This window comes from Hyperolius riggenbachi, chromosome 6 (genome assembly GCF_040937935.1).
Source record: "Hyperolius riggenbachi isolate aHypRig1 chromosome 6, aHypRig1.pri, whole genome shotgun sequence".
NCBI classification, from domain to species: domain Eukaryota; kingdom Metazoa; phylum Chordata; class Amphibia; order Anura; family Hyperoliidae; genus Hyperolius; species Hyperolius riggenbachi.
Genome location: NC_090651.1, coordinates 317910261 through 317932795, shown reverse-complemented (window position 1 = coordinate 317932795; position 22535 = coordinate 317910261). Strand labels below are relative to the sequence as shown.

The following is a 22535-nucleotide window of genomic DNA, read 5'->3' as shown; positions in this document are numbered from 1 at the left end:
GTGTGTGTTGTGTGTGTACACTCAGACAGTGAGTGCAGTGCGCACACGCAGGAGCTAGTAGCCTATATGAACAGTGACAGTGAGTGTCCCTACGGGTACAGTAAGAGTAAGTAGTAAGTAAGTACAACTAAATAACAATAATCTATCAGTAATCAGAAGGAAATAGAGTGTGTGTACACACAGACAGTGAGTGAGTGCACACACGCAGGAGCTAGCTAGTAGCCTATAAACAGTGACAGTCAGTGAGTGTCCTACTCCTAGTACAGTATAACTACAATACTATTAGTAAAGGACAGCAGAAATACTGGTATAGATGAGAGAAATAAACAGAGGACAGCTGCCCACAGAGGCAAGGCCCCCCTGAGGCCTAAACCTGTAAGCTTGCAGCAGCTGCCTGTCTCTAATGTAACACACAAGCTACTAACTAAAATACAATGTCTATCTAACTAACAACAATATAGGTGTATATGGCAGGTGTAGGTGAGCAAAAACGCTAGGTAAATGATCACAATAGAGCACTTGCTAAGCCAAAGCACAAAGGAGCAACTCTCTCTCTGTACAAGTCTCAGGCAAGCATGGAGAAACGGAACATGGCGGCCGCTATTTATAGGGTAGGGGCTGGCCAGGGTCCCCCTCTGTGATTGGCTGCCGTCAGAGGGCCTGGGAGCCCTCTGATTGGCTCTAAGGACATCAATCTGGGCTATGACGCTATTCGAGCTCGGTACCGAGCTCGAATAGCGCCAGGTTGCTCGAATAGCTCGAATAGTGAATGGGCTATTCGAGTGTACTCGGATAGCCCATTCGAATAGCTCCAGCTATTCGGAGCTCGAATACCGAGCTCGAATAGCTGAAAAAGAGCTCGAATATTCGAGCTACTCGAATATTCAAGCTCTGCTGAGCACCACTAGCTCATACAGCCATATCAATCCTTGCCATGTACTGATGAGGAACAAAAGTCAGAACCAGTAGGCCCATAGCGAGCAGCGCAGCAGGTGGAGTGGAGGGCCCCATGATAGGGCTAGATTGTCAGGCGAGGGGTTAATAGTAGTAGAGGGGAGGGGTTAGCCCCTTACGGATTGCCGCGCGTAGAGCGCGGTGTAGTGGGGAAGGAGCGGCGGAAGGATAGGAGGAAGTGACGTCAGCGGAGGCAGACGCGCTGGGGACACCGAGGCAGTAGGACGCGTTTTTCTCCGCTCCTCTGCTCGGAAGAAGAAAGCGCGTCATGGCGGACATAGAGGAGCTCCTGCAGAGGGTGAGGAGTGAGGCAGAATCCCGGGGCCCGCAGTGGGTGGCCATACAAATGTCAGCCATGGGATCGGGACCGGCGCCACGTACTAGTGCGCGGGTCACCCGCCCGCCAGACAGGCTGAGCCCCGCTGCGTCCCCGCGGCAGAGCAGGCGCGCAGGCAGCCCCATATCCACGCCGCCAGCTCCATCCTCCAAACGGGTGGCCAAACAGAGTAAGGGCCGGCCCAGCGAAGTGGCAACAGGAGGCGCAGGGGACTCAGAACAGCCAGGCACGTCCAGAGAGCAGGTGGGCAGTGAACACCGCGGCGCGGGGCTGGGGGATCCGCAACAGCCCGCACCAGCAGGCCCCAAAAAAGCAGCCCAGCCCAGGAGAAAAGATACGCAGCAGGGGCCTCATCACTCTTCCAGGCGGGGGGCTGACCTTGGGGTCACGGCTGGGTCATCCCAGGCTCAGGCCAAACGCCCCGTCCAGCAAGCCAAGGCGAAAAACAGCAGAGGGAAACCGCCTCAGAAGCGCAACGCGGGCCAGCAGCCGGGCCGCAGTTCAAGCAACGCGGGAAGCAACAGCTCGCGCAACTCGGGAGCGCGGAGCCAACAGTCCCCAGCCAGCAGCAGGTCGTCCAGCGGCCACAGGGGGTCGGTCACCGCCAACCCCGCCAGTGGGCCCGGAAACGCATCGCCAAACGAAGAGGAGTCTTTACAATTGGAGGAGGAGGAGGCTACGGATCAACCCAGGGAATCGGCTGGTCGGGACGGGCGTCCGGTGCAGCCAGGTGAGAGCAATTTAATTCCAGCTTTTCCTATTGTGCATGATGTGGGGGGTACAAGGGGCCTGGTACCAACCGACCAAGTCAGAGTGGTAGCGGCACCACTGACAAGGGACAGTGCCATGTCCCCGGCCCTGTCCTTTGTCAACACACTATTGTTGGGGATTCGGGAGGCTTTGCAGGCGGGTGGCGGGCCCAGCGTTGCCCCTCCCACGTCCGCGTGGATTACACCGGCCCCGCTAGCGAGACCCCCAGGTCCACATTCCATACCGATCCTTGCCGCGGTTCCGGCGACAGTGGTAGCAGCTTCGGTGGCGTCGGCCACGCCGTCACATAGTGGGCCCATTGCTGCGACAGGCACAGAGGTTGATTCGGTGAGGTTGTCAGACTCAGCGAAGAGCGAGCTTTACCTGTGTCTTGAGGCCCCCTTAGGTACGCATCTCAAAAAGGAAGTGAAAGAAAAAATTTGGAGAGGGGAATACATCGAAATTTTTTCTTTGCTGCAGCTTTCCAAATTTAACTTGGATAAAGGAAAGCCGGACGAAAGCAAGAAGGAGGAGGAGGAGCGCAGGCATTACAGGCTCATCCCACGAACCCACCCAAACTGGTCACAAGCTTTCGCCATATTGGCTAGTGTGATCGGGGATAAACAACCCGAGTGTTGCGCAGCGCTGTTTGGGTACCAGGACAGCATTGGGGAAGCGTTTAGGTCATACGGAGGCAACGCATGGCTTCGTTATGACGAAGAGTTCCGCCAACGTAAGGCGGTTCGCCCCGAGATTCGCTGGGATCATAAGGACGTCATCCTTTGGATGAAGCTTATGATCCCCGCGAGCAAAGGATTGCAGTCCTTTCAAGGGGGGGCCAGCAGCTCCAGCAGTTCAGGGCAGCTGGCCAGCAAACGTCCAGGGGTGTGTTGGAAATACAATGACAACACATGCAAATTCGGGAGTTCATGCCGCTTTAAACATGAATGTGGAAATTGCGGGGGCGGGCATCCAGGTTCCCGGTGCCACAAACAGAGTAAAAATAGGGTCGGCGAGTCTTCCGGTAAGAGGGGGGACCCCAGTGATTCTCAGAAAGATGGAACGGCACCTAAATAGATACCCGGATACCAACGCGGCTGAATTCTTACGCCAAGGTTTTTCGGAAGGTTTCCGGATTCCCAGTTCAGGAGCGTCTAGCTCTTTTCCTCCTTTCCGAAATCTAAAATCAGTGGCAGGCTTTACGGAATTAGTGACAGCTGAATTACAAAAAGAGGTCGGGCTGGGCCGGATGGCGGGGCCTTTTGCGTCCCCTCCTTTGGACAATTTGATTGTTTCCCCGTTAGGCATTGTCCCCAAAAAGGAGCCTGGCGCTTTTCGCCTTATTCACCATCTGTCACATCCCAGGGGAAGATCAGTTAATGATGGAATCGATCCAGGGGATGTGACAGTAGCCTACACATCTTTCGTTGTGGCGGTGCGGTGGGTTAGGCGTTTGGGGCGCGGCACCTTGCTGGCAAAAACCGACGTTGAATCGGCCTTTCGGTTGCTCCCGGTTCACAGGGAAAGTTTCCATCTTTTGGGTTGCTTCTGGGAAGGCAGCTATTATATCGATTGCTGCTTACCAATGGGTTGCTCTATATCTTGCTCGTATTTCAAGAAATTTAGCTCCTTTCTGGAGTGGGTGGTTAAGGAGGAGTCCGGGGTAGGTTCGGTTATACACTACCTGGACGACTTCTTATTCATGGGCAAGAGCGACTCTCCCACGTGTGCTTACCTTTTGGCGACCATGCGTCAGACTTGTGCTAGCTTTGGGATCCCCCTAGCCGAGGACAAAACAGAAGGGCCCTAGACGGTGATCAAATTTCTGGGTATCACCATAGATTCAACGGCAATGGAATGCCGCTTACCAGAGGATAAGATTGTGGACTTGCAGAAGGTCATAGGTGAGGCGTTGATGCAAAGGAAGGTCACCCTGCGCACGTTCCAGTCACTATTAGGCAAACTAAATTTCGCGTGCAGGATTATCCCCATGGGGAGAATCCTCTGTAGAAAATTGGCAATGGCAACCGCAGGGATCTCCTCGCCTAACCATCATGTGCGTTTGAACAGTGAACACAAAGCGGATTTGAGAATGTGGCAGGTTTTCCTCGCTGAATTCAATGGGCGCTCGGTGTGGTTGGAGGAGAGCGTTCAGAACATTGATCTGGAGCTGTTCACCGATGCGTCAGGCGCCCATAGCTATGGGGCATTTTTCGCAGGAGAGTGGAGTGCAGCAGAATGGCCGGAGGACTGGAGACGTGCTGGCTTCACAAAAAATGTGTTGCTCCTAGAGCTGTTCCCTATAGTGGTGTCAGTACAAATTTGGGGTGCCCGGTTATCTAACAAAAAGATCAAATTCAATTGTGACAATTTGGGGGTCGTAACGGCAATCAACAAAGTCTCCGCATCTTCCCCTCCGGTCATTCGGCTGCTGCGACACTTGGTGCTGACCTGCCTGCGACTTAACATGTTCTTATATGCAGTGCATCTGCCTGGAACTGAGAATGACGTAGCAGATGCGCTTTCTCGCTTTCAGTGGCAAAGATTCAGAGGCCTCGTCCCTAGTGCAGCACTATCCGGAATTCCTTGCCCCCAGGATTTGTGGGAAGTCCCGTTCGGAAAATAGAAGGATGGATGGCTCATTCTATGTCTGACGGAACTTGGTCATCATATTCGTCCGTCTGGGACCAATGGGATACGCTGTCTGCCGAAATGGGAAGCTCAACGTCGGATAGGTTGGGTCAGTTTTTTCACTTTCTTGTGCAAAATGGCGTGGCGGGGGTGTCACCCTCGGCTATGTCCAAAAAGGTGTCTGCTTTGGCCTTTTTATTCAAGCTGCGAGGCGAAGTAGATATTACAAAGGATTTTCGGGTAAAATTAGCGTTGCGAGGTTTTAAAGCTAAAACAGTGAAGAGGGATGGGCGACGCCCGATTACGTTCGAGCTTCTGTCATCCCTCGTATCGGTATTACCGGAGATTTGCAGTTCGAGTTTTGAAGTTTTGCTGTTTACGGCGGCTTTTGTCCTAGCTTTTTTTGGGGCGTTTCGGGTGAGTGAGCTAGTGAGCCCCAACAAGCAGACAGCGTCGGGTATTAGGGAAGGGGAGGTCGTGTTGTCAGGTGGATCGGTGGAGATCTTTCTGCGCAGATCCAAAACGGACCAGTCCGGTAAGGGCCGGGTTATTGCGCTGCAGCTAGAGATGAGCCGAAATTTTCGAAATTTCGAACTGCTTTTATTACGAATGCGAAATTTAACATTACGACCCAAATTCGTAATTTCGTAATTAATTTTCAAATCGTAATTTACAATTTCGTAATCGAAATTTCACTCCCGTAATGACGAATTTCGTGTCTCCAACCGAAATTTTACTTTTTCAGGTTTGTAAGGGTTTCTATCCCTCTAGATGCCTAAAATGAATAGCACCTCCCTCCCTCCCTCTCTCTCTCTCTCTCTCTCTCTCTCTCTCTCATTTGTAGTATTTCAAAACCATACTCACATTCATGACATGTCCAGGGATCAAACCCAGGCCAACCACATGGAAGACAGCTATGCTCACCACCATACCACCAAACACACACTAAATAGACTGCTAACCTAAATCTTACTTGTAGACAGTCATATGAGACACATGCTGGGTGCAGGGCTTTGTGATTGGACCATGGACCATGCGATAGAGTGAGGTGCAAAAATGAAATCATGCCTAGCAGAGGATGGTTTCACAATGCTAAATGCTAGGCTGGCTGTGGTGCAATTGGTTAGTGCGTCTGGCTGGTAACAGCAAGGTTACAGGTTTGATTCCATCCAGGCATGTCTTTTCCTTTTGCGTTCAACAGTTGTCCAAACAGAGCCAACAGAGCCCCAGATAGCCATGTAGAGTTAGGTCACAGCTAGCCTGGCTGTGGTGCAATTGGTTAGTGTGTCTGGCTGGTAACAGCAAGGTTACAGGTTCGATTCCATCCAGGCATGTCTTTTCCTTTTGAGTTCAACAGTTGTCCAAACACCGAGCACAAAGTTTTGCATGCGTAAAGTTTTACGCACGCAAAATACCCCATGGGGTTCAATGGCGCAGCGCGCGCACGCAAAAGGAAAAGACATGCCTGGATGGAATCAAACCTGTAACCTTGCTGTTACCAGCCAGACACACTAACCAATTGCACCACAGCCAGGCTAGCTGTGACCTAACTCTACATGGCTATCTGGGGCTCTGTTGGCTCTGTTTGGACAACTGTTGAACGCAAAAGGAAAAGACATGCCTGGATGGAATCGAACCTGTAACCTTGCTGTTACCAGCCAGACACACTAACCAATTGCACCACAGCCAGGCTAGCTGTGACCTAACTCTACATGGCTATCTGGGGCTCTGTTGGCTCTGTTTGGACAACTGTTGAACGCAAAAGGAAAAGACATGCCTGGATGGAATCGAACCTGTAACCTTGCTGTTACCAGCCAGACACACTAACCAATTGCACCACAGCCAGGCTAGCTGTGACCTAACTCTACATGGCTATCTGGGGCTCTGTTGGCTCTGTTTGGACAACTGTTGAACGCAAAAGGAAAAGACATGCCTGGATGGAATTGAACCTGTAACCTTGCTGTTACCAGCCAGACACACTAACCAATTGCACCACAGCCAGCCTAGCATTTAGCACTGTGAAACCATCCTCTGCTAGGCATGATTTCATTTTTGCACCTCACTCTATCGCATGGTCCAATCACAAAGCCCTGCACCCAGCATGTGTCTCATATGACTGTCTACAAGTAAGATTTAGGTTAGCAGTCTATTTAGTGTGTGTTTGGTGGTATGGTGGTGAGCATAGCTGTCTTCCATGTGGTTGGCCTGGGTTTGATCCCTGGACATGTCATGAATGTGAGTATGGTTTTGAAATACTACAAATGAGAGAGAGAGAGAGAGAGAGAGAGAGAGAGAGAGAGAGAGAGAGAGAGAGAGAGAGAGAGAGAGAGAGAAGGAGGAGAAGGAGGAGAGAGAGAGAGAAGGAGGAGAAGGAGGAGGAGGAGGAGGAGGAGGAGGAGGAGGAGGAGGAGGAGGAGGAGGAGGAGGAGGAGGAGGAGGAGAAGGAGGAGAAGGAGGAGGAGGAGGGTGTTGGTTATTCATTTTAGGCATCTAGAGGGATAGAAACCTTTGCAAACTTTAAAATACTAAATTTCGTAATCGTAATTACGAAAATTTGCGTAATTGGCGAAAATTACGAAATTTCGATTACTGCTAAAATCGTAATTGTAGTAATTTCGCGAAATTTCGGAAATTCGTAATTAGGTCATTACGCTCATCCCTAGCTGCAGCGCATACAGGGTTCCCCTTTGTGTCCAGTGGAGGTCCTGGGCAGGTTTTCCCAGGCGCGCCCTGCGGGCGGAGGGTCGTTTCTTTGCCACTTGAACGGGGCCCCGTTGACCAAATTTCAATTCGTGGCAATTCTCCGGAAAGGCCTCGGGCGGGTGGGGGCCCCGCCGTTGGAATACGCTTCCCATTCTTTCCGAATTGGGGCCGCTACAGAAGCGGTGCGTTGGGGCTTAGATGACAGAACCATAAAGAGGATTGGGCGGTGGGAATCGGCAAGATTTCTCTCATATGTACGACCACACCTGGTTTGAGTGTGGGTCAATCCTTAACTGTGACAAGTATTGTGGTGGTGTTTGGGTGTGGGTGTTTTTCGCTTTTTGTTTTTGTTTTACAGATGAGGCTCCGCGTCTGGTGTGGATCTTGGGTCACTCATACGTGGCCCGAGGTGCCAGAAGGGCACGGGTCAGAGCGGAGGGTCGACAGCTGGGATTTCCTCGGTCACAGGCTGACATAAGATGGATTGGTGTGCCGGGAATGATGTGGTCTGGAGTGCTGCCGGAATTCCGTCGGTTCGTGGATTGGGATCGTGCCCCTGATGTCCTAGTCCTCCATGCGGGGGGAAATGATTTGGCCGCTCGGACCACGAGGCAGATCATAAAGGACATTAAAGCAGACTTTATGGCGATCCGATCGGAATTTCCGGCTACGATTATTGTATGGTCAGAGGTGATTGCTAGGAATACCTGGAGGTTGGCAAGATCGGTAGACCGGGTGAATAGGGCCAGAAGGAAATTGAACAGGGAGGTTTCCCGCTTTGTTACTAGGAACGGGGGGTGGCGGTACGACACTTAGACCTGGAGACCGACACAGAGTCCTTTTTGGTTAGGGATGGGGTTCACCTCACGGAAATAGGGATAGATTTATGGGCATTAGCCTTGTCGGATGGCATACAGAGGGCATTGTACTTGGGGGCCTCACAGGCGTAAGGTTTCACGCCTGTGGGGGTTGGCGGGGTGTAGGGCTCCGGAAATTGGGCACAATTAATGATGGGGGTAAGTAAAATCTCCCACTTCGGGTTTGTAGGTTGCGAAGGGTGTCTACTCAGAGAAATTTAAGGATTGTGCATGCAGCTGTCCCTGAGCCGGTCCATGCGGCGGGGGCCGGCAGATTGCAGGCTGCATTGCAGAGAAGGTTGTGGATTATGTTTGAAAATACCCCGGAGCTCTTACCCTAGCAGGTTTACAGTTCTTGTTACTTGTTATATTACTACACAGATTTATTGTATTAGGAATTGAGGGGCTGCTTTGGCCTTAATAAAATCCATTCTCTAAGAAGCAGTCCTGTCTTTATTCTAGTACTAAGAGGTGGGGGTTTTTTAGTTGGGTGGGGTAGCAAGGCTAATCTATGCACTTATCAAGGCTGTCACATGTGGGTTTGATATGACTGTGTAAAATTTAAAGCTATATGCTTGCTATACACCAGCGGCTCTGGATGCTTGCTTGGCTTACCAAGGGGGAAAAGGGGTAATTTTCATATTTAGTAGCAGTGCATTGTGGGTAACCACAGATGTTCACTTATACCTGAATTATTGCAGATTTCCTTCTGTTTTAAAAAGGCAAATTACACTAATACAGTGTGTGGCCTTGCAGGAAGTGACGACAGTGGAACGCACGATGGAACACGGAAGAGGTGAGTCATCCCCGCCCGCTGCCTCTTACTAATAGTGGCGGCTGCTACTGTGCTCAAGCAGGAGGGGGAGTGCACATGGGGGACCAAGGTGAGGGGGGGGGGGGGTCCTGCTGAGCTTAAGCTGGAGGGGGAGTGCACATGGGGGACCCAGCTGAGGAGGGGGGGCGGGTTCCTGCTGAGCTTAAGCTGGAGGTAGAGCACACATGGGGGACCCAGTTGAGGGGGATCCAACCCCCCTCCCCACCGCTGTGCCCAATACCCCCTTCCTGCCCTCTACCCTCGTATGCGGCGTATGCTACGCCGCAGGTCTGCTAGTCACTAATAATACAAGTATGACTAACCTCTGGACACCTAATGAAGTGTAAGTGTTTGTAACTGTAGGCTATCTACCGTGAGGCGAGAGACACAGGCAGCTCGGCCAGGAACCACCTGAGGGGCAGGTGGCCCTCGGCTGTGCAGGGACTATCTCCTTGAGAGAGGGAATAGAGAGAACCTGGCAACCAGTGATACTTGGTGATCAGATAACAGCCTGTACTGCAGCCAGGGGACTCCAGAGGTGTAGAGGCCACTGGCTGCTAGCAGGCCGGACTCTCTGAGGAGCAGGAGTCCTAACAGCTAACTGACACTTGGTGGCATAGTGTAACAGCTAGTACCGATAGACTGAGCACTCAAGGGATGAGTGACAGCCTGGAGGGTCGGGCAGGCCAGGTCGGCAACACACTAGCAGATAAGGTACAGAGACAGAAGGCTGATTCGGTAACCGGGTACAGGCAGGGTTTGGCAACAGGTAGGCAGATATGCGGAGGTACCGAATCAGAAAGCAAGAGAGATGTCGACAGAGCAAATAGTCATAACAGATATAAAGCACAGTCCTAGTCTGATCTCGACACCCAGGAACTAGTCTAGAGAATAACTCAGCAATGACACAGTAATCCTAAGCTTGGGTGTGAGGTCCTTGGTCTCAACACCCCGGAACTGGTCTAAAGTATAACACAGCAATGACACAGTGATCCTAAGCTTGGGTGTGAGGTCCTTGGTCTCAACACCCCGGAACTGGTCTAAAGTATAAAACAGCAGTAATCTGGCTAAGTGTGAATTCCCAGGTCCACCTGGTTCTAACACACTGTGGGATCTGACTGAGGTCTGAGTGCTCACACGTAAGTATTCGCAATGGCAGACAACCAGAGACTGACCAGCGAGATCTATATATACTGCAGCGATCCTCCGCACCTCCCTGCGCCACTCAGCCAATCAGTAACCGCGCTGGGATCAGCTGATCGACCTGATCAGCTGATCGCTTTCCTACTGGCATAAAGGGCTTGCTTTCTAGTACGAGCGCGCGCGTAGCTCTCCATCTGTGTACACTAGAAGCATGCTGCTGTGTGGAAACCGCCGGTCTGAACGCGGAGACAGCCGCCCCGCTGCCAGACCGCGTGGCGGCATCTCCGCAATCCATTACACATATGTAGCAACTTTGGTAGCAATAGCATGTATGAAGGCTTTGCTATTCACCGCCAAAGTCAGCATGAAATTACGCATAAATTACAAAATCAATGCTTATACAATACGCTTAAAGGGACTCCGAGCTCATCTAAAAAATAAAAGTTGTACTCACCAGGGGCTTTCTCCATCCCAGTGCTGGTCGGGAGGTCCCACGCCGGCATCCTGGCTCCTCTCCTTCTCCCCGCTCCGGAATGGCTGACAGGCCGCAGCCCGGGCGACACTCTCCCTAGTGTCGGGCTGCTTCTTCCACATATGACGCGGATTACGTCACACGCCGGCCACCTCGCGTCATCACGGCGGCCGGCGTGAAAGTACTGCGCATGCGCGATTAAAGCGCGCATGCGCAGTACTTTCACGCTGGCCGCTGTGATGACGCGAGGCGGCCGGCGTGTGACGTAATCCGCGTCATATGCGGCCTGTCAGCCATTCCGGAGCGGGGAGAAGGAGAGGAGCCAGGACGCCGGCGTGGGACCTCTCGACCAGCACTGGGCTGGAGAAAGCCCCAGGTGAGTACAACTTTTATTTTTTAGATGAGCTCGGAGTCACTTTAAACAAAATCAATTGAATTAACAATTTGTAATGACAAATAGGAGTAATTGTGAAAAGTTACACAAAATTTTGCGTAATCGTAATTGGCTGATTACGATCATCACTAGTTTAGTATATTTTTTTTTTCCTGGTCTTTGCTCTCCAACCTATGTGCATCTTACAGTACAGAGCGTCTTATGATCCGAAAAATTTAATTGATCACGTTTTTAAATGTTACAATCAGAAAAATGGATTGTCATTCTTGAATTAAAAAGAAATTTTAAAGATTGTATGGTGTGTGGCCACAGTGGCCACCTTTATGGAGTACCCTTAGGCCTCTTTCACACCAAGACGTTGCGTTTGTAGGAGACGTTAAAGTCGCATAACATGCCCCTAACGCAACGTATGGTGGTGTTGAAGTTGGACGTCAGATTGAGCCGCGTTATGAGGCTCTTGGTGCGCTGTTTTCGTTCTATCTATACTGATAGAACAGCCGCTCCCGGATAGTGATGGGAAGTCCGGATCTTTTCAAGGATTCGGATGATTCGAATCGGATCATTGAAAAGATACGGATCTTGGAACCAAATTAATTTACTAGGGAAGCAGACTGGGGTGAAATAGCAGGACACTACTTTCCCTGCACTGTACATTCTGTATGTTCTTGTTTCTTCCAGACAGACATCCACTGTGAACCAAATCTTTCATTGTGATGATCCGGATGATTCACTCACAAAAAAGATCCAGATCAAATGAATGATTCATTCATGATCCGGACAACACTAAGAGTCCAGGTTACATCACCACAATGAATATTAATTAGCCATGTGGCTAGTCACTGAGCATGTGCAAGCAGTCTAACGCAGCTAAAGCCCAGTATAATGCACAGCATGCTGCACTTTCATTCAACATGTAGCGTTACAATGTAACGCAACGTGGGCACTCTGAACAGCGCATTGATTTTTCATTACTGTGAGTTGGGCTGCATTACAGGCTGCTGGAACGTGGGACTTTAACGTCCCATTGTGAAAGCAGCCTAAGTGCACAGCAACAATGTAAATAAATAACATTTATTTGACAATGTAAATAAATAATTACATTTCTTTGGCGCAGATGTGTGCCCAACCAGTGTGTGCTGAAAATGTGTACTAAATAGCAGCAATGAAGATAATACATTTTTTTGTGCTAATGCGCCCCTCAAACAGTGTGTGTTGGAAATGTAAATAATAAATTTAAATTTTTTATACTAAAGGCACCCATACACTACAATGATTTCCTGTTGATCGATCGATTTCGCTGCTAACAATGCGCTCCCGACCTGCCGGCGATCAAGTTACATTTTCCAGGGTTATTGACATGGGGCGCTGCCGTTTTTACATAGGGGGATATTCTGCGCTGCCGTTTCTACATAGGGAGCCAATGAGGACCCGCCTCTGACCAATAAGACGCCTGTAGGCATGTGCCTTATGGGAAATCCAGTCCTGGTCCCATCGCACACAAAAAGACAGTATCTGACCATTATCGTCAAGATAACGGTCAGATACTGTCTTTCGAGAATTCAGTGCTGGACTGCAAAATGTCATTTTATCGAGTTTTAATAACATTTTTCCTAAGAAATTTTTAAATCAAATTTCTCAAAACTATAAGATGTTTTTAGAAAAATAAATTGACATGTCCCTACTATTGAACGAAACACATTTAGCATATGTAGGGGCTTTGCCATTACAGGGAATCTAAAGTGAAAATAAAGTTATGAGATAATGATTTGTATGTGTAGTACAGCTAAGAAATAGAACATTAGCAGCACAGATTCGAGTCTCATTGTTTCCAGTACAGGAAGAGTTAAGAAACTTTAGTTGTTATGTATTGTAAAAGAGAACAGAGGCACCAACAGGATAAAATCAGTCAATCATCCTGTTGGCGCCTCTTTTCTCTTTTACAATACGTTTAATACCCACCCTTGGTGGAGGGGGGTCCCCCTTTGTTTTCACGTCTACAGAGAGTTACTTCTTAATCCTGAGTGAGGACAGGACAATCTCCTCACCTGCTTATACAGTGGTTGCCTGGCAGGGCCGGTTCAAGTAACAATTGGGCCCTAGGCCAAAATTAGCCTGGGGGCCCCCAACAGACACCCCCCCCCCAACCAAAAAGCGTCATTAGGGGCCCTTTGTTGCAGCCAAATTTCCCTCCTGGGCCCCTGAGCTAGCTGCTGACCCTCCCCCAATCACCTCCCAACTTAACTGTGCTCCCTGGGGCCCCTGCAGAGTCTATGTCAGCGTAGTGTCTCAACTGCCCGCCAGCACAGATGAGACACTACTCTGCCAAAGACTCTGCAGAATCCCTGGGGAGAAACAGTTAAGATGGGAGAGCGACAGCTTGGGGGCCCCTACAGGCTCTGGGGCAATTGTCCATTTTTTCCTATGGTAGCTCCGGCCCTGTTGCCTGGAGGTAACCCTGGTTTGTGAGTATTAATCTATACTCTTTTCATTTGATCATTTTACTGGACATACTACACTATATTGGGCTCTCTGTTCTTTCTTTACATATATTTAGTCGTTATGTATTCAAAAGAGCTTCTCTGAGCTCTCAGACCAAACTTGGGTTTCTGTTTTCTGGAGCACTTATATATCAAAGAAACAGTCATGATTTAGATAAGATTTTTACTGCAGAGAAGTTGAAAGGGTCATTAGCTCTGCTTGTGTTATAGTTTCAAATACAGAGGGTGGCTTGTAATTGCAAATATGACAGAATTATGCAATGTTCTAGAAAAAAAAGTGTGTGTGTGTGTGTGTGTGTGTGTGTATGTGTGTGTATATGTATACACACACACACACACACACACACACACACACACACACACTATATAGTAACCCGAGAGTTCAGGCACAGCTGGAACGAAAGGGGCATGACTGGGCGGGCCCTGGGATGGACTGAACAGGCACAATTCGGCTCAGGTGTGAATTAAAGGTGGAGCGCCCGAAGGGGTACCTTCCCCCAGGCATTATAGGAAAAGAGCAGGAGAGCTGCTCTCTCTTTCTGCCCAAATAGGATACAGGAAACTCTCAGAGGGGACTTGTCTCCATTCTCGCAGGATCAAGGGCTGGTAAGTGTTTGTTTGTTATTTTTCTTACTACAGTAGAATCCCTTTGTGTTAAACTTCAAAGATCCTTCCCAATCGGCTACCATATCTGGAGTTGCTGTACCAAAATCAGCTATGCATTGTATATTCCTCCGGCCGCATGATCAGGTCCTGAGGATTGATTTCTCTATATGCTGGTGCTTTCCATAACGGAGTTTACTACAAGGAGATTCTACTGTACGTAGTCTATCATTTAGCTAGCTTTTTACCCTGTACCATGTCAGAACAAAGCCGCATGGTAGGTGAAGTAATCAGTTGCTTTACACAGAACCATGGTTAGCATTTGTTTGGGATACAGAAAAAGTTTTTAAGCAGAGTGTTGCTAATTACTGTCTAATGAACCTACTTCGCCTTACAATAACATTAAAGCAGTCATTAGCCAGAAATAGGGAAAGGCAGAAGCTTTCCAGTACAGAAGAGACACAGGGATGGAGTGGCTCACAGGGGTTTATAATATGCCAAGGTTCATAAATATAGGCTGAGGAGACAAGATAAAGCAAAGCCCAGCAAAGGCTAGTAAAGTAATAGCTTTCATATAGAACAGCCATCAATACAAATGGAAACAGTGTCCTAGGTAAGTAATTGGTTAGCTATTCTTTAGAATATGTAAGAAACCAGGACAACATCCTTTATTAACAAACAACCTAACTGCAGGATAGGTAAGTTTCATGTTATTCCTTTGCAGCATGAAGGCATACGCATATTTGATATTTACTCTGCGAATCGCGACGCTACGGAATATATGGCGAGTAATAAACCAAGAAGAATAGTTACTTACAGGAAGCTGCAGGTTCCAATCTGGCCTGCACATTCCTACTGAGCTAGCTAGTGGAGCAGGCCATGCACTGCACAGTCTGCCTTTCTTTGTACTTGTGATAGTAATTGTGATCCATACTTAAACCCAATTCAATTTACAATTGATCAAATGTTATGGACTGCTGAAGTGTGTAATTGAAAAATATTGGTACAGTGTATGGCTACCTTATCTGTAGTACAGGAAAGATTACATACAAAGGTTTAGGCCTCATGCATACTGAACGCTGTAAAAAATTGATGCGTTTTATCTAATGGCCTGCATATCACCATTGTCCTTGCTCCAGCCAGAAGAGCAGTTCAGCATCAGAAATCCTTTGTTAGCACAGGGTGGGGTCTTAGTGCAGCCCCACCCCCTTTTTTGAGAAGAGCAGTTTCTGCATCAGAAGTCCTTTGTTAGTTAGTGTGGTGACCCCCCCTCCCCCCCCCCTTCTGGTGAGGGCTTAGTACAAAAGTATGATATAAGTAGCATTCCTCCAGTTGTACAGCCTGTAATAGTGAAGGGGGATAGCTTATAAGCAGGTTTTTCAATACTCTGCAAGTTTTCATATTTACCCACCCTGGTAGTATTTCACATTTGGTCAACTCCTACACAACTGTTTCAAGTAATTGGTCTACAATGGTGATATCACAATAGAAGAGCAGATCAGAGATCAATGCTGTTTAGGTGGGACTCAGTGAAGAGAATTAGCACATCCCTTTGATCAAAGCCAAACAAACTCATGGCAGACTATATTGTCCTGGAGCAATGACCACTTCTATAGCTGGAAGAGTAATAAAGTCTGTCACCCCAGAGCACAAAGCTGACTAGATTCCAGCCTGACCCTGAAGCAGGCTGCCAAATAAATCTGACTAGGATAATTTAACTCAGTGGGGGGAAATAGCTGACAGATATTATGATACTTGGGAGTGAGAGTACCTTTGATAAGTAGTAGCTTGTATTAAAATTCAGCCAAAGACATAAAACTGCTGCTTTAAGTTTCTCCACAGCAGTGATATAAGCTATCTGCATAGAGCCTGTATGCAGAGGAGTAGTCCTGCCAAAGGGAGCTGTGCAGGAATGAGAGGAGCTGTTAATTAAACTTGCTATTGCTATTGTTTTACCATAAGTGCTAGGATATAGTAGGCTGGAGGACAACTACCAGACCTCAATAAGGAATGATACATGTATGTAATGTATGTGTATGCATGTTCCAGGGTGCATATGCACGTGTAGGTGAGTGCAGGCATGTATATATGTACATGTGTGGGGTGTGGATGTAGGTATTTATTTATTTATACATCACTGTGGTATGTATGCTTAACTGTATACACACGGTTGCGTTGTGTAGACGTATGTGTATGGAGGTATGTATGTAATGCATGTACATATAATACGTATTTGTATGCGTATATGTATGTATGTAGGTATTGGTATATGTGTATGTACATGTGTGTGTGTGTATATAGTATGGTATGTGTGTATATGTATATATATATATATATAGATATATATATATGTATGTATATGTGTATATGTGTGTATATACATATGTGTACACATACAGTATATGTTTGTGTGTATGTGTATGTGTGTAGAGATATATATATTGTGTGTATATTGCACTGTGCATGCCCTACTTCCGTACTCGATGGTATTGTAGGGTACCTTATATGTTCTGTACAAAGTGTAATTTCTATACCTTCATGTTACAGCCCTTGTAAGGCGGGGGGTTTCAGTCATTCCGCAGCATGCACGTAAACTTACACTTAGGAGGAGCAGAATTACCCCTAAGGATACTGCATCATATGCTACATCCATTATAACCACTGGATATTGCATGGTATAAATTATATAGGATTGGCAACAAATGCAATGAGCATCGCATCATAGAATATATGTCTTATATACACTCCTTACTACATAAGATATTGCTACATTACCAATATACCCAGATTATATGTTAAATATAGTATAAACATTAATCGCTGATTATGGATGTTGGTTATAATAAGATATAATAATAATTTAATGCACGCATGTATAGTGGGGTAGGTATATACTCACACACACACATATGGTGTATGTGTGGGGGTAGGTAGGTAGGTATTTACTTGTTACTTGCTTGTTTGTTGGGTTGGTGAAGCACCAGCAGATTGCGCAGTGCCGAGGTATGCGTAAGGGTATACGTATGTGGGTATTTGGGTAGACATATGCGTGTGGATGTACATGTGTTTGGGTAGAGATATATATATATGGAATTTAGTTAAAGGTACAGGGGCTTTTGTGGGTGTATGTCCTCATATGTAGGTTTATACGTGTATGTACTGTGGGTGTGTATGCATACGGGTGTAAAGTTTACCTTCGTGGTACGGTCCTAGTAAGGCACCCTCCAGCTTGCAGTTAAACCTACACTTAAAATGAGCAAAATTATCCATAAGAGGACTGCATCACATGACACATCTAGTATAACTGCTGGTCATTGCAGGGTATAGATTATATTGGATTGCCAAAAAAAAAAAAAAAAAAAAAAAAAAAAAGAAAAAAAAAAAAAAAAAATGCAATGAGGATTGCATCATAGAATATATGTCTTATATACACTCATTACTAAATTATAAATTTGGTAAATTATATACCCAGGGTATACAGTAAATACAGTATAAACATTAATCACTGATTTGGGATCTTCATAAGCCCCCCTCCCCCTGTATTTTGCCCCACCCCTTTTTTTTCCCCCTCCCATATTGATCAGTGACCTTCCCTCAGAAAATATTTCAGAAACTAAGGCAACGGAGCCATGATGGCCCATCTTATTTAGAATTTTCAATATTAAAAACAAAACCGGGCATTGGGCTCACGGTAATGTCTCAGTGCAGTATAAATGTGTTACATGCTACAAAATGACCATTGCATCAATGGGCACAATTACAACAACCTCTCTATGTAAAGGGGATATTACTTTACGCATATGAAGTATTTACCGACTCAGGGTCATTTAAACGTTACACGAAGGGCCGATATAGTTGGTTATATGCATCAAACCATGTAGCGGTAAGAAAAACCAAACTTACGTCCATCCACACCTGGCAGAGCGGTAGCTGCTGAAAAATGTGGGGTTGGGGCCGCGTCGCGTCACAAATTCGGTTGCCGCACTATGTCCGCCCACACCTGGCAGAGCACTAGCTGCAAGTGGAGGGCTAGGGCCGAGGCACATCGCAAGTTTGTCGACGTTCTATACGCAGCTGAACCTGGCGGACCACTAGCCACAGGAAAGGGCGTTGGGAGGGAGACTCCGATGCCCATTGGACAGTCCTACTCCCATGCTTGGCGGAACAGTAGCCGCAAGTAAAGGTGTACAAAGAAGGGAATAATGCCATTTAGCCGAAAGGGCAGGGCGACAACAGCCCCAAACACCTGGCAGAGCACTAGCTGCAGGTATGTGTGCATATGTATATACATATATATAAAAATAAATAAAAAAAAAAACAAAAAAAAAAAACGTAGTGGTAGCGTTAATACATGCTCGTTTGGGGTAGATATAGTCTCTTTACCTTCTAGGTAAGTAACATACACCCGTGGCTTTGTCCCCGTCTCGGATCATGGGATGGGGTCAGTGGCCGGGGCAGGTAAGAGGGGACTTGGAGGTACACTGGTTTAGGTTCCCAGGGGCAAAGGTGGAAGGGCTAGGCCAAAAATCTGACATATCTAGCCAGGGTTAGGGAGTAGCCAGATATAGTCATAAGACACATAGGGGGAAACAAAGTAGGGACGAAGCCAATGCATCTCCTGATGCTGGATACAAAAGAACTTTTTAGACAAGTTAGTCAGGAGCTCCCGCGGGCAACCATTATATGATCCGTAATGATCCCGAGATCTAACTGGCGCCCACCTCCCCCGGAAAGAATCTTAAACCGTTCCAGGCGAAGAATCAACAGAGCTATTTTGAAATGTATAGCACAAAAGGGGGGCATAGCCGTCCGTCACAAATTGCTAGAGAGTCAGGAGGGGCATTTTCAAAACGATAGGGTTCACCTGAGCGTTCTGGGTAATGAGATTTTTCTGTCTGGGTTAGGAGAAGCCCTAGAAGCCGCGCTCTGTTTGAGGGCGGGCATTCGTCCTTGAAGCGGCAAGCCCGAATGCCATGGCGGGTCCGTGACAATGCCGGCCTGGACGACATCGAAACCAGAAGTACACACCGCGCTTGGCGAACGGAGTAAGGCATTTATGCTAAGAGTGCATAGTGCTGGTTATGATATATGGGTGCCATGGAGGCACAATGGTTTCTGGGTCATTAAACTAGGTGGCTCTAGGGTGGGTCATCGACTGGTTAATGGCACCATGGGCGTCACTGGCAAGGTTCAGTGGCGCAAAGTTTAATGGGTGTCACTGGCGCGGGTCAGTGGCACAAGGTTTTAGCGCAAGCCGGTGGTTGGTACTGTGACATTCACAAAGAGGAAAGGCATTGTCACGGGACCTGTCAGAGCGCGGTTTACGCAAGTTATTCTTATTATTATTGCTTAATGCATGATTGATTTAATTGTTTTTCTAGATTGTATTATCTTAAATCTGTATTAAAGCTGTGGCCTTTAAACTCCAATTGGGTGTCACGGCTTTTATTTCAGGTAAATGGTAGGTCCGACCTCTATGGGCCCTGCCCGGTCAAGTAACCCGAGAGTTCAGGCACAGCTGGAACGAAAGGGGCATGACTGGGCGGGCCCTGGGATGGACTGAACAGGCACAATTCGGCTCAGGTGTGAATTAAAGGTGGAGCGCCCGAAGGGGTACCTTCCCCCAGGCATTATAGGAAAAGAGCAGGAGAGCTGCTCTCTCTTTCTGCCCAAATAGGATACAGGAAACTCTCCCACCCACCCTCCCTGTGCACCGCTTGTCAGAATCCCGCAAGTGGCCACATGGGTGTTGGGAACATACCCTAACTATGCTACCCTTGTTGTATCCTAACAGATTCGTCACAGCAAGAGGCGGGTCCGTGACAATGCCGGCCTGGACGACATCGAAACCAGAAGTACACACCGCGCTTGGCGAACGGAGTAAGGCATTTATGCTAAGAGTGCATAGTGCTGGTTATGATATATGGGTGCCATGGAGGCACAATGGTTTCTGGGTCATTAAACTAGGTGGCTCTAGGGTGGGTCATCGACTGGTTAATGGCACCATGGGCGTCACTGGCAAGGTTCAGTGGCGCAAAGTTTAATGGGTGTCACTGGCGCGGGTCAGTGGCACAAGGTTTTAGCGCAAGCCGGTGGTTGGTACTGTGACATTCACAAAGAGGAAAGGCATTGTCACGGGACCTGTCAGAGCGCGGTTTACGCAAGTTATTCTTATTATTATTGCTTAATGCATGATTGATTTAATTGTTTTTCTAGATTGTATTATCTTAAATCTGTATTAAAGCTGTGGCCTTTAAACTCCAATTGGGTGTCACGGCTTTTATTTCAGGTAAATGGTAGGTCCGACCTCTATGGGCCCTGCCCGGTATATTGACTTTAACTGCGAAGGTTGGCACTATTGACTTTAATTCAAAACGCAGTACAGAACCCAGAGTTCTAGCTCAAAACATTAAAATTTTGATGCGAAATTCATAACTCGGAACTGTTTAGATTCTTCCATCCCTAACGAAGACCCAGAGGAGACATCAGCTGCCTCTGCCAGCTTCCTCTTGTCATCCAAACCTGCCTTTTCCTCCCTTTGCCTCCCTGTTGCTCACCCCACAAATGTGGCCCCGGCAGTTCCCTGTAATATGAGGGAGACTTATGTACTCTACAGTACAGTGTGTAGCAGATGCTTGAAATGAAGACATCACCATCAACAACATTGTCTTCCACTCCTGCATCTTAAAGGGAACCTAAACTGAGAAGGATATGGATTTTTCCATTTAAAACAATACCAGTTGCCTGACTCTCCTGCTGATCCTGTGTCTCTAATACTTTTAGCCACAGCCCCTGAACAAGCATACAGATCAGGTGCTCTGACTGAAGTCAGACTGGATTAGCTGCATGCTTGTTTCAGGTGTGTGATTCAGCCACTACTGCAGCAAAAGAGATAACCAGCAATGCCAGCCAACTGGTATTGTTTACCAGGAAACATCCATATCCCTCTCAGTTAAGGTTCTCTTTAAGTGTATTCCCGGCCAACACCCATCTTTATATTCCATAGCTGCTGGAGTATAAAGAAAAGTACCCTTCAAACAACTCTTAACACTAACGACTTCAAACCATGTCTATCTATAACTGCATTGCTGTATTAATATATAGCTAGTCCTGAAGCCTGTCCCATGTTACCTATTAGCTTGGCTGTATTACTAAAGAGCCTTTCCCATATCCACACCCCACCTGCAGCAGATTAAATGCAGAAGTAACTCAAACCACAGTCGTCTCTACACATTGTTCAGACTTCAGAAGGAGCACAAAGTCTCAAAGCATAGCTATGAGACAGGACAAGAAGATAATAAATAATCACATATTTTAAGTTACTTACAGATATTGAAAAGAGCAGGGAAGACCGATCTCCCGGATAACCTGTACCATGGAAAAGATCTGTGCACTTTGGACTTTTAGATAGTAGTTTATCATGTCTGTCACTGCCACCCCCTGGCATATATCCGCTACTAAGGTTTTTATAGCACATTAGGTGCAAACACTCTTGGCTGGCCAGAGGACATTGTCTCAGAAATGCCTGACATACATTGGTGAGTCCCAACACCCACTCAAAGGTAATATAAGGGTTGCATACAAATCATGCATTGCAAATCCAGCATAACACACTTTATGAGCAATGCATGAATGCTGCAACCAAATGGAAATGTCACTGTTCAGGAAATGACTAAAGTACTGAGACAAGGAGTAAATGAATAATGAGAGACGGAGTTTATTAACTAAGAACATAAAGAAATGTGACCAGCAATGTACATTAATCTCATGCATGGCAATGACAATGATAGGCTCATGCACAGCAATAAATGCAATGATATTCAGTCAAGATCAGAGGCGTAACTAGAAATCACTTGGGCCCCCTGAGAAACTTTGGATGGGGCCCCCACTGAATAGGGACTGTCTACAAATCTTTGTCTGATTCATTATCCGTGGCTGAACAATTTGTTCTCTGGTTGAGTACTTTGTACTTTTTTCTCTGGTTGAATTCGATGGATGGATGTCTTTTTTCAACCTAAATAACTATGTAACTATGTAATTGTGCAGAGAGCAGAAAGTTTTATTTCTCCTTGCCCTTTGTTGTCAGTCTCTCAAAACGGGGCCCCCTGTGGCTTCTGGGCCCCCCACAGATGCATCCCTTGCAGGGTCTATTGTTACGCACCTGGACAAGAAAACAACTCTGCAGGCAATGTATTAAGATTGACATACACATGCCATCCAGAGTATATACAAATAGATCTCTCTGCATAAGGAGTAATGCAGAGCAACCCAGTGCATATATACCATTGTGTGCACACAGACCCCGTAACCTGGTTAAATATACCCAGTAGATATTAACAAATATATACAGGAGATAATTCTCAGTACACAAGGAACAAG

The 22535-nt window shown here is 47.2% G+C and overlaps 1 protein-coding gene across 1 annotated transcript in view; it reads right to left on the bottom strand.

Annotated features, from left to right (window-relative positions):
- LOC137522868 (galactoside alpha-(1,2)-fucosyltransferase 2-like) overlaps nucleotides 1-21558 on the bottom strand; it is a 79527-nt gene extending 57969 nt beyond the window's left edge. Inside the window, exon 1 of the mRNA XM_068243009.1 lies at nucleotides 21484-21558. The gene's annotated coding sequence lies outside the window, so the exon portion shown is untranslated. The remainder of the gene's footprint in view (nucleotides 1-21483) is intronic.
- Between the last annotated feature and the right edge of the window lie 977 nt (nucleotides 21559-22535).